This window comes from Melanotaenia boesemani, chromosome 24 (genome assembly GCF_017639745.1).
Source record: "Melanotaenia boesemani isolate fMelBoe1 chromosome 24, fMelBoe1.pri, whole genome shotgun sequence".
Taxonomy (NCBI): Eukaryota; Metazoa; Chordata; class Actinopteri; order Atheriniformes; family Melanotaeniidae; genus Melanotaenia; species Melanotaenia boesemani.
The window spans coordinates 11,696,517-11,708,568 of record NC_055705.1 but is presented as its reverse complement, the minus strand read 5'-3'; positions in this window follow the sequence as shown (position 1 = coordinate 11,708,568).

Here is a 12,052-nt window from a genome sequence, read left to right as displayed (position 1 = left end):
CAAAAAGGTTGTCCTGCATTATGCTCGCAATGGGTTTTTTCCTTCTAATGCATTTATTTACTTATTTATTTCCACATGTTCAGACTGAAATGGTAGCTTCAGTAACTTGTTTTGGGGTTTTTATTGTTTGGATTTTGATGTAGGTTAGGTTTGACTTTCATCAGGAGTATTTTGGTGGGAGAACAGACTGAGTTATGATACTTAACTCCTGACTTTTCCTGGCTGTCGATTTGTGGATTCGGATTTTGACTGCTATTGTCATAACTTGGCTTTGACCCCTGGATTTGAGCTCATTCTTTGAGTACTCTGTTATTTGGATCTGTCTTTTTTTTTTTTTTTTAACCTCTCCTGTCCAGCATCATAGCAAGCAAAATGATAATCTGGTTGCTGTATCGTGCTAAACAAATTTGCTCTTCCAAGGGGAGACTTATGGGTCTAAGGCTCCTCTTGATAATCTGATTTATTTATTTATTTTTTTACTTTGAATCATTGATTCTATGTAATCTTGCTGGACCTAGAGGGGACAGAAAAAGAAGGAAAATAGCAAAAAGAAGCAAAAGGAAAAGAAGGAAGGAGACAAAAATACCACCGACAGAATGCAACAACCCCTCAGTCCACACTATCACCAGAGAACAAACTGTTACACCTGTACATAAACACACCAGACAATTTCCTCCAACTTTTACAGAAAAAACAGTGCTGCTAGTCATTAAGAGTTCTTAAATAATAACCAAATCAAAAAGACTTATCACAAAAGTAGGGCAATGACAAGATACTAACTCACAGGGGAAAAAAAAAAGAAAAATTACCTTTTTTCTTTTTTTTTTTTTGTTACTTAGATCTAGATCATCTGTTTCTATCTGCTCTGGCTTCTGGACCTGGCTAGGTTTTAAGGATTAAAGATCTGGATCTTCTCTTGGATTTTGACCTCTGTTCTAACTACTTGGATACTGTTGACTTTAAACTCTTTGCCTATCAGTCACCTTGTCTAACCTTTGCTAGCTTATTTCCCTCAGTTCTCCTTGCCATCTGACTAAACTTTACCCATCATTTCATGTGCCTGCTCGCCTCCGGACTCTGGCTCATAATTTCCTGCTTTACCTGCTCTGGCTACAAATACCATTGCCCCCATTGCTACAGCATCCTCTAACATATACCTAGTCCTTTACAACACATCTCTACATGTGAGTCCCTACAGAATTTTGATGGAAATAAAAAAAAAAACCTGAAGACGTCACCAATTTGCCTCTCTGTTTTTAGACTCTTTCAAGTATCATCTTCCAGCTTATACTGCCTGCATTCTCAATTCCTGATTGTCAGCCCTGCGCATCTGTTAAACCAATTAAAACCTTATTATTTTATTCTGTCACTGGCCCTTTGAGTACATCAGACACAAGTTTTTACAGTTTTGGAGTAGAATTTCTTACTGAAACTGATTTGCTCAATGTTGTTTTTTTAATAAAAATGAAAAGGGCATCATGAATGTTATAAGAGGTGTTCCCATAAGTTGATCTGCATCGTTTTAGTTTTTTAATCTGCAAGCAAAATAAATTCTAATATGTTAATTTTTGTTTACTGTGCTGTCCCCATGGATGAAAATAAAAAATAATTGCAGCTTGGCATCTGGATTAGCCTGCTACTGATGCTGCTTGAACGTAGTCCTAATAAACAGAAACACATGCTTAGATTACTGAATGTACATGTCACCAAAGCAAGTGTTCTCTGCAGTGTAAAGTCCAAATAATGATTAAGGAGGTTGCTGCTTTCATAGCAAACACATTTAATGAGAATCTGTTAAAAGCTGTACACTGGCTTTTCTGTGATCTTGTTGCCTTTCCAAAACCTCCCCCATTTGCTCCCCACACTGGTAGACTCTGCTCTACCTTCACTTTACCCAGAGGCCAGCCCAAGGGGTGCAATTATTCAGGCCTTTGCTCAGCCAAGTAGAAGAAATTAGCCTCTTCTCTCGAACCAAGACCTTCCAACCTGCACCAGGACCTCAGGCTGCCTCTCTGACTACCATGACCCCCTGTGACTACCCTTTCCAGACCTTGTGTTTTCCATACATATGAGCCCGAGCTGGCCGGAGCCATGCTTGACTGCCATATGGGCTCTTCTCTTCCCTATAGCTGGGGAGCTGCAGGTTATAAAACCGAACACCCCCACACCTCGACTATCACTGCACACACCTCCTGGGACAATGCCAGTGTCCTCAGGCCAATGATGCTCCTGAACAATTGAACAGAATGTCTAATATCTGAACAGCTGGGGCTGAGATGTGTCATTCACTGTTCTCACTGCAAAAAAAGCTATATAAGGCAATAAAACTTGAAGCTGTGTAATCTATAGTCATAGAGTTGTAAAAAGTACTGCAGGTCAATATCTAAAAGGGTAGTTAAGGAGAAAAAAAATGATTACATGAACTCTATGATTCTCCAGCCTCACATTTTTTATTACTTTTCTGTACTTTTTCTTTTCATTAAAATCATTTTGAGTCACAGGTGATTCCTTTCCTTACACCTGTGCTGCCAGATTCCCTCTCTTACCTTTCCTTTTCCCTCGTCTCCTCCTGTCTGTCTTCCATTTCATTTATTCCGGTCAGTCTGCAGTGGATAATGAGGACTGTGGCCTGGCACCATGCTGCATGGCTCTCCAGGCACGCGAAGAAGCTTTTGCAGTTAAGTCACAAGATATTTCAGCAACCTTGCCGCTGTTATAGGGTGTCCACTGAAGAAAAGAGAGGGCCAGTAATGGAGAACAACCAGGGTAGAATTAGTGTGGTCCACAGTAAAGATACAACTGTCACGATCATGGGCTGTGTGGGGGTCATGTTCGGCATTTTAGTTTGGGATTTTGGTTTTTGTTAGTTTTTTCCTTGTGTGCTCTGTGGTTTCTGTTCCTGCCTCGTTAGAACACCTGGTCTAATTACTCATCCACTTCACCTATTCCCCATTACTCCCTCCGTCTATATATGTCCTTGGTTTTCAGTCACTCCTTGTCAGATCCTCTTATGTGGTCATATGCGGTACATGTTGTATGCCTTATCCCTGTCTTGTGTGGTTCCCTGTCTTGAGTTTTGGGAAATAAACCTTTCACCTGCACCGATTCTGCCTCCTGCCCTGACTGCCTGCAATTGGGTCCTCTCAGTCCGTGACAATAACACATAGTATTTCTGAAGCACACACAGACAAATGGACTAAATCAGCCTAAGTGTGCCAAGAGAATGTAATCAACACAATTATACCATCACCAACAACTGGAACTGCTGACACAAAGCATCATCAGCCTAGGCAACAGTTTTTCCATCTTCTTTCGTCCAGTTTCGGTGAGTCTGTATGAATTTCAGTCTCTCTTTCCTGTTCTCAACTGACAGGAGTGGCACCCAGTGTGGTCGTCTTCTGCTGTAGCCCATCTGCTCTAAAGTTAGATGTGTTGTGTGTTCAGAGATACTAGTCTGCATATACTGGTTGGAACCAGTGGTTACAAGACTTACTGTTGCCTTTCTATCATCTCTAACAACTAAGCCACGTTCAAAGTTGCTTAAATCCCCTTTCTTCCCCATTGGGATGTTCGGTTTGAACTTAGGCAAGTCTTTATGTCCATGTCTAAATGTACTGATTTGCTGACATATGATTGGCTGATTTTATAGTTATGTTAACAAGCAATTGAACTGGTGGACCTAATAAAGTGGCTGCTGAGAGTATGTGATGGCAAACTTCTGGTTCAGCCCCATTTCTTGTTGGACTAAATAGATTTTGATCTTTGGCCTTTCCTTTTCTCACTGATGTCTGGCAGACATCAGAATACTTAATTAATATACTTTGTTCTTTTCCCTATAACAACCTGTATTGACTCTTCTTCTCTGTCAAAGCTCTTCATATGCCTCGCTATTCCTTATGACAGGCCTCTTACCTTGTGCCTACAGATACCCGAGTCTTATCACAGCAAAGTCCAAATGAAACACAGGATGAAAAGATGACTGTTTTTTATCTGCAACCTCTCTTCTTCTTCAGTCCACTCTTTCATTAGACCAGTGTGTACTTTGTGGAGGGTAAACTGAATCTTCTGAACTGGCCCACAACCTTTCCTCGCCTCCTCTGGGCCTCTCCGGTCCTCTCTGGTCCTATTAGGTTTACCTATTTGTTTATATTTTCTCTGTTCATTCACTTCTATTTATTCCTCCCAGTTCCATTTCCTCCTTTCCTCACTCTTTTACCAATAAAGCGTTCAATAACCTTCATGGCAAGAGGAAGTAAAAGACTGTGAGAAAGATTTAATCCAAGTTTCTCTCATCCATGAACACTTTCATCTTGGCTTTTTTTTTTGTCTTTAGCAAACAGAGGGAATTATCAACACCACTACTGACAGTCTTTGTCAAGGGTGAAGGGTTGGGGGCAGATTGAAGAAAGAGCGAGGTGGGAAGTTAGACAGTTGCCAATCAGAAAGGGAATCCACTTCCCATGTAACCCTAGTTTTTTTCAGTTTTCTGTCTTTATTTTTAGCAAGCCTGGGGAGCAGCTCTGTTTTTTTTTTCCAATTTCTTACCTTAAGAGCATTTTGAAGTGATATCAAGGTCTACGGAGTCTTCCGTATCTCAATTCAACTTTTAGCTTGCGTGCAAAAAACACGCTAGAAAGAAGTAGGCTAAGAGACCTCGGTAGAAAAATTAGCACTAAAGCAGCAGGGCGAATCCATCTTTCCAAATATGTAACCAAAGCTAAACTGATGTTTTATTTTTCTTCCCTCAGTCTATCCTGTCTAATTTCCACTGTTCTGAGTGTTTTTTCATTAAATTTGTGTCAAGACTAATTTTGAGGAGAATGAATGCAGATGTCAGAGCGCCATCGAATCCCATCGCGAGGCCTTTAATGAGATAACAGGCTTTAGTCAAAGAATTAGCACTATTGAGAAGAGAGAGGGGGAGAATGAGATTAGTTCAGTGTGATGTGGATGCAGAGTGGAACGAGGACTCTGGCTGTGATAGAGGAGAGGGGAGACCAGGCTCATATCAGACCTGCCCTGCCAAATCACAAATCTATTTCCGACACTGGTATTAATTATCAAACTAAAGCTGCTGTTGCATATTGATTCATCAGGGTGCGAACTTGTATTATCTCCTATTAAACAGGAAAAAAGGAGAGATTATATGAAGCCTTCGGGGGCGTTTTTATAGATCCTGTGAGACTATTAAAGCATGTCACGGACTCCAGAGCAACAAGACAGTCTTGCTGTGTTTGTGTCTCTGTGCTCCAATGTGGTCTTAAGCTTTAAATTTGATTATTTTAGGGGAACATTTTTCAATTAACCCTACAATTATAGCGACAAATATATTACAGTCTACAGAAATGCTTCTGTGTGCAGACTCAGAGGAAAGCATTGAGCCTGGCAAGGGCTATTTGTGATTCAGACAAGAAGGATTGGGTTGATGTAACCTTTGTCATTTTTTTTTTATAGCCGTTTAGTTGTTACACAATCTTTAAATTCAGTGATGCTGCAGCTCTGTGAATAAACAAATCACGTGGCTGCAAAGTGATGCTGAAGATTGGGTGGTCAGACAGGATTTCCCATCTTGGTCTTTTGACTTGTTATAAGTAGACTCTATCAGGATCTGTTACAGTGGCCTTAATGTTCAGTGTATGGGGATAACTTGATTAAATGTGTCATTTAAATATAATTGTGATATTTTTCTAACCCAAGGGCCTCAGGCGTAGAGTTGTGCTGGGTGCTAGGGCTGGGCGGATCAATCCAAATATCGATACCAAAGCTTGTATCAGTACTGTTCAGTACCGGTGTGATGAGATGGGGAAAAAAGCCAAAGGTTTTACTTTTGTTTAGCTAATTTGCACTGTTCACTTTATTTGTCTCAAACCACTGGTCTAAACTAACTTTCACCTCAAAAAACTGCCCCTAGAATAAGACAATAGCCTAAACTAACTCTGAAACTTAACCTTGGCTTTGCTGCTTAACATTGCACCAACATGAAGTTAAATCTATATGAAAATGATCAAAATGTAAATTAGGCCGCTGGATTAATTTAGTCTCTAATGACCAATGCCTTTCTCATGGAAAGAGGGCTCAGTTTCACACCTTACATCTCATAAGGATTGCTAGAAACACAATCCGAGATACAGTATGCCAAAGGTCTGCTTGCAAATATTAAAGCAAGCATATAACATCATTACTATGACCAGTGTGGGTGGTCACACTCACACTTCACAATAATGAGACCTCCAATAGTGTGACACCCATTTCACACATGGATGACATCTGTGATTCGGAAAACATATGTTTGCATTGATGTATAATTATGGGCATCGAGTTCCTCTACTTCCTCATAGTTGGTGAAAATGGCTCAGTGGTGTGTATGATTGAATGCGTGTGATGGAAAGACAAAGAGCAAGGAAGAGAAAGTGTGATGGAGAAAGAGCATCAACACCCCGCTGACTGCACTCCATCACTTTCTTAATTATACAGCGTGAACACAAGTCGCTGTCTGTCCTGAACCAAAGTCACAAATTCCTTGAGATATCATCTTCTTCTGTATCACCTCGTCTGTTTCCACCGTCTACCGTTCAGGTGTTACACAGGTAGTGAAGCTGGAAACGCACTGATTATTCAAGAGGTGTGAAAGTCAATGTTCACCCTGCGGTTGTGATTGGATGTGTGTGACACAGAGACTGTGGGTGTCCCTCTTTTGCCGGCAGGAGATGATGCAAGAGAAACAAAAAAAAAAAAGGAGGAGCAGAGCAGGAAACCTCAGAGATTAACAAATTTAAGGTTAAAGTGGGATGGAAATGGGATGAGAGACAGGCAGATTGGAAAGGGGGAAGGGTAGAGGCTGTTATAGGGGAACGCAGTGAGGTAACGGAGCAGTGGGGGGAGGCGTTGGGGACGGCGAAATGAGACCAAATTTTCTTTGGCAATCTCCGTGTTCCTGCTGCAGGTGCTGGGGCCATTTCACTAAAGCAGGGCCAGACGCGAATGTCATTAGTTCCCGAGCCCCAGGTGAATTTGCCACAGTTCCACATGATTAACCCAGATAATTGTGTGTTGATAGCGAGCATGGTCGATGGAATACAATTTTCAGGCCCAGATTCCTAAACAAACAGCTCAGCAGCAGCAGCCGCTGCAGTGAGCCAGAGAGACGGGATAACGGCAGGTTACCCGCACGTACTGAGGTTTACAAAAAGACAGAAAAGGATGGAGGGAAGAGGGGCACAGAGGGAGGAGGATTCTTCTAGAGGTGATGGAAATAAAGCCAGATCAGCCATGGATGTCCAAGAGGAAGTGACTAGAAACTACATAATTTCTTTCAGTTTTAGTCATTTTAGACATCAAAAGTGACTCTTCAGAATCCTGGTTGGTCCTGCAGAATGAGATTAATTAGTATTTAATTCTTCAAAATGAGGATTATGTACAAAAAAAATCCAAAAGGGGCAAGTGAAAATATTGGGACTGTAAAAACAAGACTTTTTGATCAGTATGTGAAGGAAGAGCAGCTGTCTGACAACCGGAAAGTCAGTGGGTTGGTTCCAGACTTTCCCTGACTACATGCCGACACCGAATCCATGAATTAATGGTGAAAATAACATACAGTGCTTTGAGTGGTCAACATGACTAGAAAAGTGCTATATAATTACAGTTTATTTACTGTTTTGGGGATATGTCAATGTTTTGAAATCTCTAAAACACTTATTAAACCTTGAATTCAACATGATCACACTTAAAAACACACAAGTGGGATTTAAGTAAACTTTGTTAAAAGGGAAAATCATAATGTAGTTAAGTTTAGCAAACTTTAATTTTAAACCAGGAATCTGTACTCATAAACTTTCAACAAAAAAAACAATGTTTGCCCTACCATTATTTTTGAAGGGTGCCCTGACGCCTAATAGCACCCCTTGAAAATCAAGTTAATTTTTATTTAGTCATTTTTCTATTATTTTATTTTATTTTATTTTATTTTATTATTCTAGCTTTTTTAAAATTTTGTGCCAGATCACAAAAGATGCAATTTCAGGTTGCATTTACTTTAGAAGAGGTTTATGTGTTCTTTTATGTTATTTATCCTATTTACTCAATCACATGTCATTTTGTCACGTCAAGTCTTTTAAAGTTGTGCCACACACACACACACACACGCACACACACACACACACACACACACACACACACACACACACACACACACACACACACACACACACAAGTGAGCTACACTACACTAGTGGACAGAGTAAATGTCAGAAACTGTTATCTGAAAAACAGATAATATCTACATTTTAAAACCAGTTTAAAATGAAAACCAGTTCAGACTGTTTAAATTTTTGCCCATTATATACTGTATTTTTTTTTTTTGTTGTTGTTTTTTTTTGACAATCTGTTGGTAACTTGATCTTTGCGATATTTCCATTTTATGTATCTTGCGTCAAACAACTCATCGAGTTGATTCAACACGTTGAGTCGAGTATATTTGATATATTGCCCAACTCTAATTTCAGGTGCTTTTGCAAGGAAAAAAAGACACTAATCCGAATCCCTAACCCTAAACCTCACAACTCTCATTGCAACTGTTTAACAAAGTTACTGCAAACCATTTTATTTCATCAACAACAATCACAAAACAAGAAAAAAACACTACAAAATGTTGGAGGGACAGTTGTGACATTCAGATGGTCAGAATTAATAGCCAACTGCTCTTCTACTAAGTACTGTGGGGAAAGACAGATTTAGATCAATGACCAAGACACTGTGGACATTAAAATGCTTATTTGTTTTTGTTCATGGTGAAAGTTTTATGACAGTAGAGCAGACTTATCTTATCTTAACCTTCTGCAGTAATGGAAACAATATGGATAACACATAGTCATGGATGGAGCAAAAATACCATCAAATACAGTAAAACCTGTGCAATTTTGATATATAATTTTAGTCCAGCACTATAGTTGATACATTGTTATTATTGATAATATTTATGGTGTGAACCTAACATTTCACTCCATATTTGATCTTCAGCAAAACTCTCGTCAACCGACTTCCAACTCTAAATCGATGCATCATTGTGGTGCTTTTAGGGGTCGGTGTACTATTGTAATTGCATTAAAATTGAAACTGTAACAGTTACTTTGTACTTGAACAAATAAAAATTCCCAGATGCAGTTAGAAGCTTATTAAATATGTATATAATATATGTTTTGCCTAATCTGTAACAAATCTGTAAACTAAACTTGCTGAGCGACCAAAAGCCTCCCTGTATTTATTCTCTGGCTAATGTGATTTATGGCCTCCTGTGCAGCACTGTGGAATTCATCAGCAGGGTGTGAGAATTAGCCAGAGGTGAGAGACTAGTTTGATGTGCTGAGTGCACGCATAAAAGATGCATACATCTGGAAAATGGAGAAAAGACAAAACCTCAGTCATAAAGACATAAGGTATCATGTAATTCCAAACCTCAATGTACCAATACTCTACCTGAGCTAGTATTAAGCTGACATCAGCTCTTTATGGATTTCTCCATGATAACAAAGTTATACCACGTTTGTCTTGAAAAAAAAAAAAATCATCAGGAACATTTATTTATTCTTTTATTAAAATAGGGACAATAATAAACACCTTTGTGTAAATTTGTTAGCTTTTAGCCATTGGCTAATTTTGATCTGTTGTCCTTGGGCAGGTTAATGCAATTTAAAACAGTAGTCTTAAATAATACAACATAAATATGTGGAGGAACTCAGTAAAAGTTCTGAAATATGGTCAACCCAAAACCACAAGGATCTGATGCATCTCCATGTTTTGCATTCTCTGATTCTTATGTTGTCCTGTGTTAACCAACAGATGGCAAGTTTTCTTCTTCGTTGTGTGTCTCATCTTCTCCTCCAGTAATTCTTGAAGCCGCGAGGAGTGGAATATGTTATTTAAAAGATCTGATTTGTTTGAGTAGTGCAGTGTGAATGCAAACCTGGTCCAGAAAAATATTGTAGTCGGGCTGGAGCAGCCCCCAGCTGAGTCTAGCAGAGTATTGTGGTTTGAATGCACTCTATGTCTGTCTAGTGAGGAGACCAGTTGCTGTAGTTTTATGAGAGGTAAGTTCTCCCATTCCTGTCTGTTGCAGGATTTTAACTACTCAACAATTCTGGACCTTTGTTGCAGACTGTCTATTGCGTGCACATAACAGACACGATGGCCATGTGTGAAATCTCAGCATTAACAGCAAGCACTTCATCTTCTATCAGCTTTCTTTTGGAAAGTCTGGTTTGTTTTGTGCAAACAAGCTCTGATGTGGATCAACGAACTGAACTCTGGAGTATAAACGTAACTCTTGGCTTGCTTCAAGTGAACCAAATACATAAAGTGGACTACAATTTAAAGGGCATTGTGGGTTCAAAGCAAGGCATTGTGGGTAAACACAACCAATACAGGATGTTAGCTGGGAAGCAGTATGTGTTTAGCATTGTCTTGCTGAAACCTGGGTCTTTCCTGAAAGAGATGTTGTCTGGATGGGAGCAGATGTTGCTCTAAAACCTTGTTGTAGTTTTCGGTATTGATGAAGCTTCACAGTTGTGGTAGCTGCCCGAGCCATAGGCACTGATGCAACTCCATACCATCAGAGATGCAGGCTTTTGAACAGTCTGCTAATAACAAGCTACAGAATCTCAAATTTGGATTAATCTGAGCACAGAACAGTTTTCCACATTGCCTCAGACCATTTTAATGAGCTTTGGTCTAGCACTGATTTCTGGAAGTGTTCCTGAGCCCACACTGTGATTTCCAGTAGAGAATCATGACTGGTTTTAATGCAGTGCTACCTGAGGCCCCAAAGATCATGAGCATCTAGTTTAGACTTTTGGCCTGGTCCCCCGCGCACAGAGATTTCTGAATCTAATATTATACACTGTCACTGGTGGTATCTTTAAAGTCTTTACTGAAATAACTTAGAACTACTGCAAATAAGTGTAATGAAGTAAATAACTGAAAAGTTTATATATTTCAAAGTTGCAAGTGTGATACTCTAAAGTCACTTAACATGCTTGCTTCTGCAAGTGTGCTGTAACCAATAAAATAAGGTAAATTTCCATGTTTCTGCTTCCTTCAATAGCAGCAAAAGTTCAGCAGGTAAGTTTAAAAACTCAGACCTCAGCATCTGACACAGGCTTATAAAAATATTAGACATTTTCTTGTCCTGAATAAAGCCAAATGTCTCTGTGAACAAAGCTCACTGCTCAATCTCATCAGTGCTGAATTCAAGAACGTGCTCTTGCATCAGGTGAGAAAAAAAGAAATCTGAACCTGTTAGATGCTGACAACACAGCCTGTTTTATGAGACGTAAGTACCTTAATCTTGTTTTTGGCACATGTGTGAAGACTCGATCCCCAGGAATATGGTACCGTAGCTTCCGTGTGATTGGTTAAACATCATCAAAGAAGACGATGAGGAAAAAGAAACACAGGGGTTTGTGTTCCCAAAAGTAGAGAGATAAAAACAAGTCAGGGAGCCAGGTGTGGAGGGGAGGAGGAGACGTAGAAACATGAGCGAGGGCGAGGAGAAAGAAAGAAGAGGCAGAGGCAGCCAATCTCCCTGCTGCATTCTGGGAGCTGAACCTAGCAGGAGAAATTAGTGGCGTTCGCACTAAGTGAAAGAGATAATCCCTCTCTGATGGAGGGGAGGGGTTCACAGCACTGCGCTGCAATGATCCCTCCTGTGTTCTTCTGATTTTTAGGTTCCAGCCAGGTTTATTTATTAAGAGGATAAGCCCTTCTTCTGTATGCAAACCTCAGAGGCAAGAGGGTCGCTGTCACTCTGATGCCAAGACAGTACTGACTTTTAGGTCTACTGTGATGCTGGCTGAAAGCCCAGACTACAAATTAACATGATCTGAGTGTGGTTACAGGTTGGTTAGATCTAAAAGAAGAAAAAAAGACTTAATGGAAATAGAACAGAGATAGCTACTACATACTGTGATATAGTGGTGATCTGAATCTGTTGTGAACCTCAACCCCATCCAACACCTTTTGATTCATTCTAATATGCTCCAAAGTCCCTGTCTGCATGCTT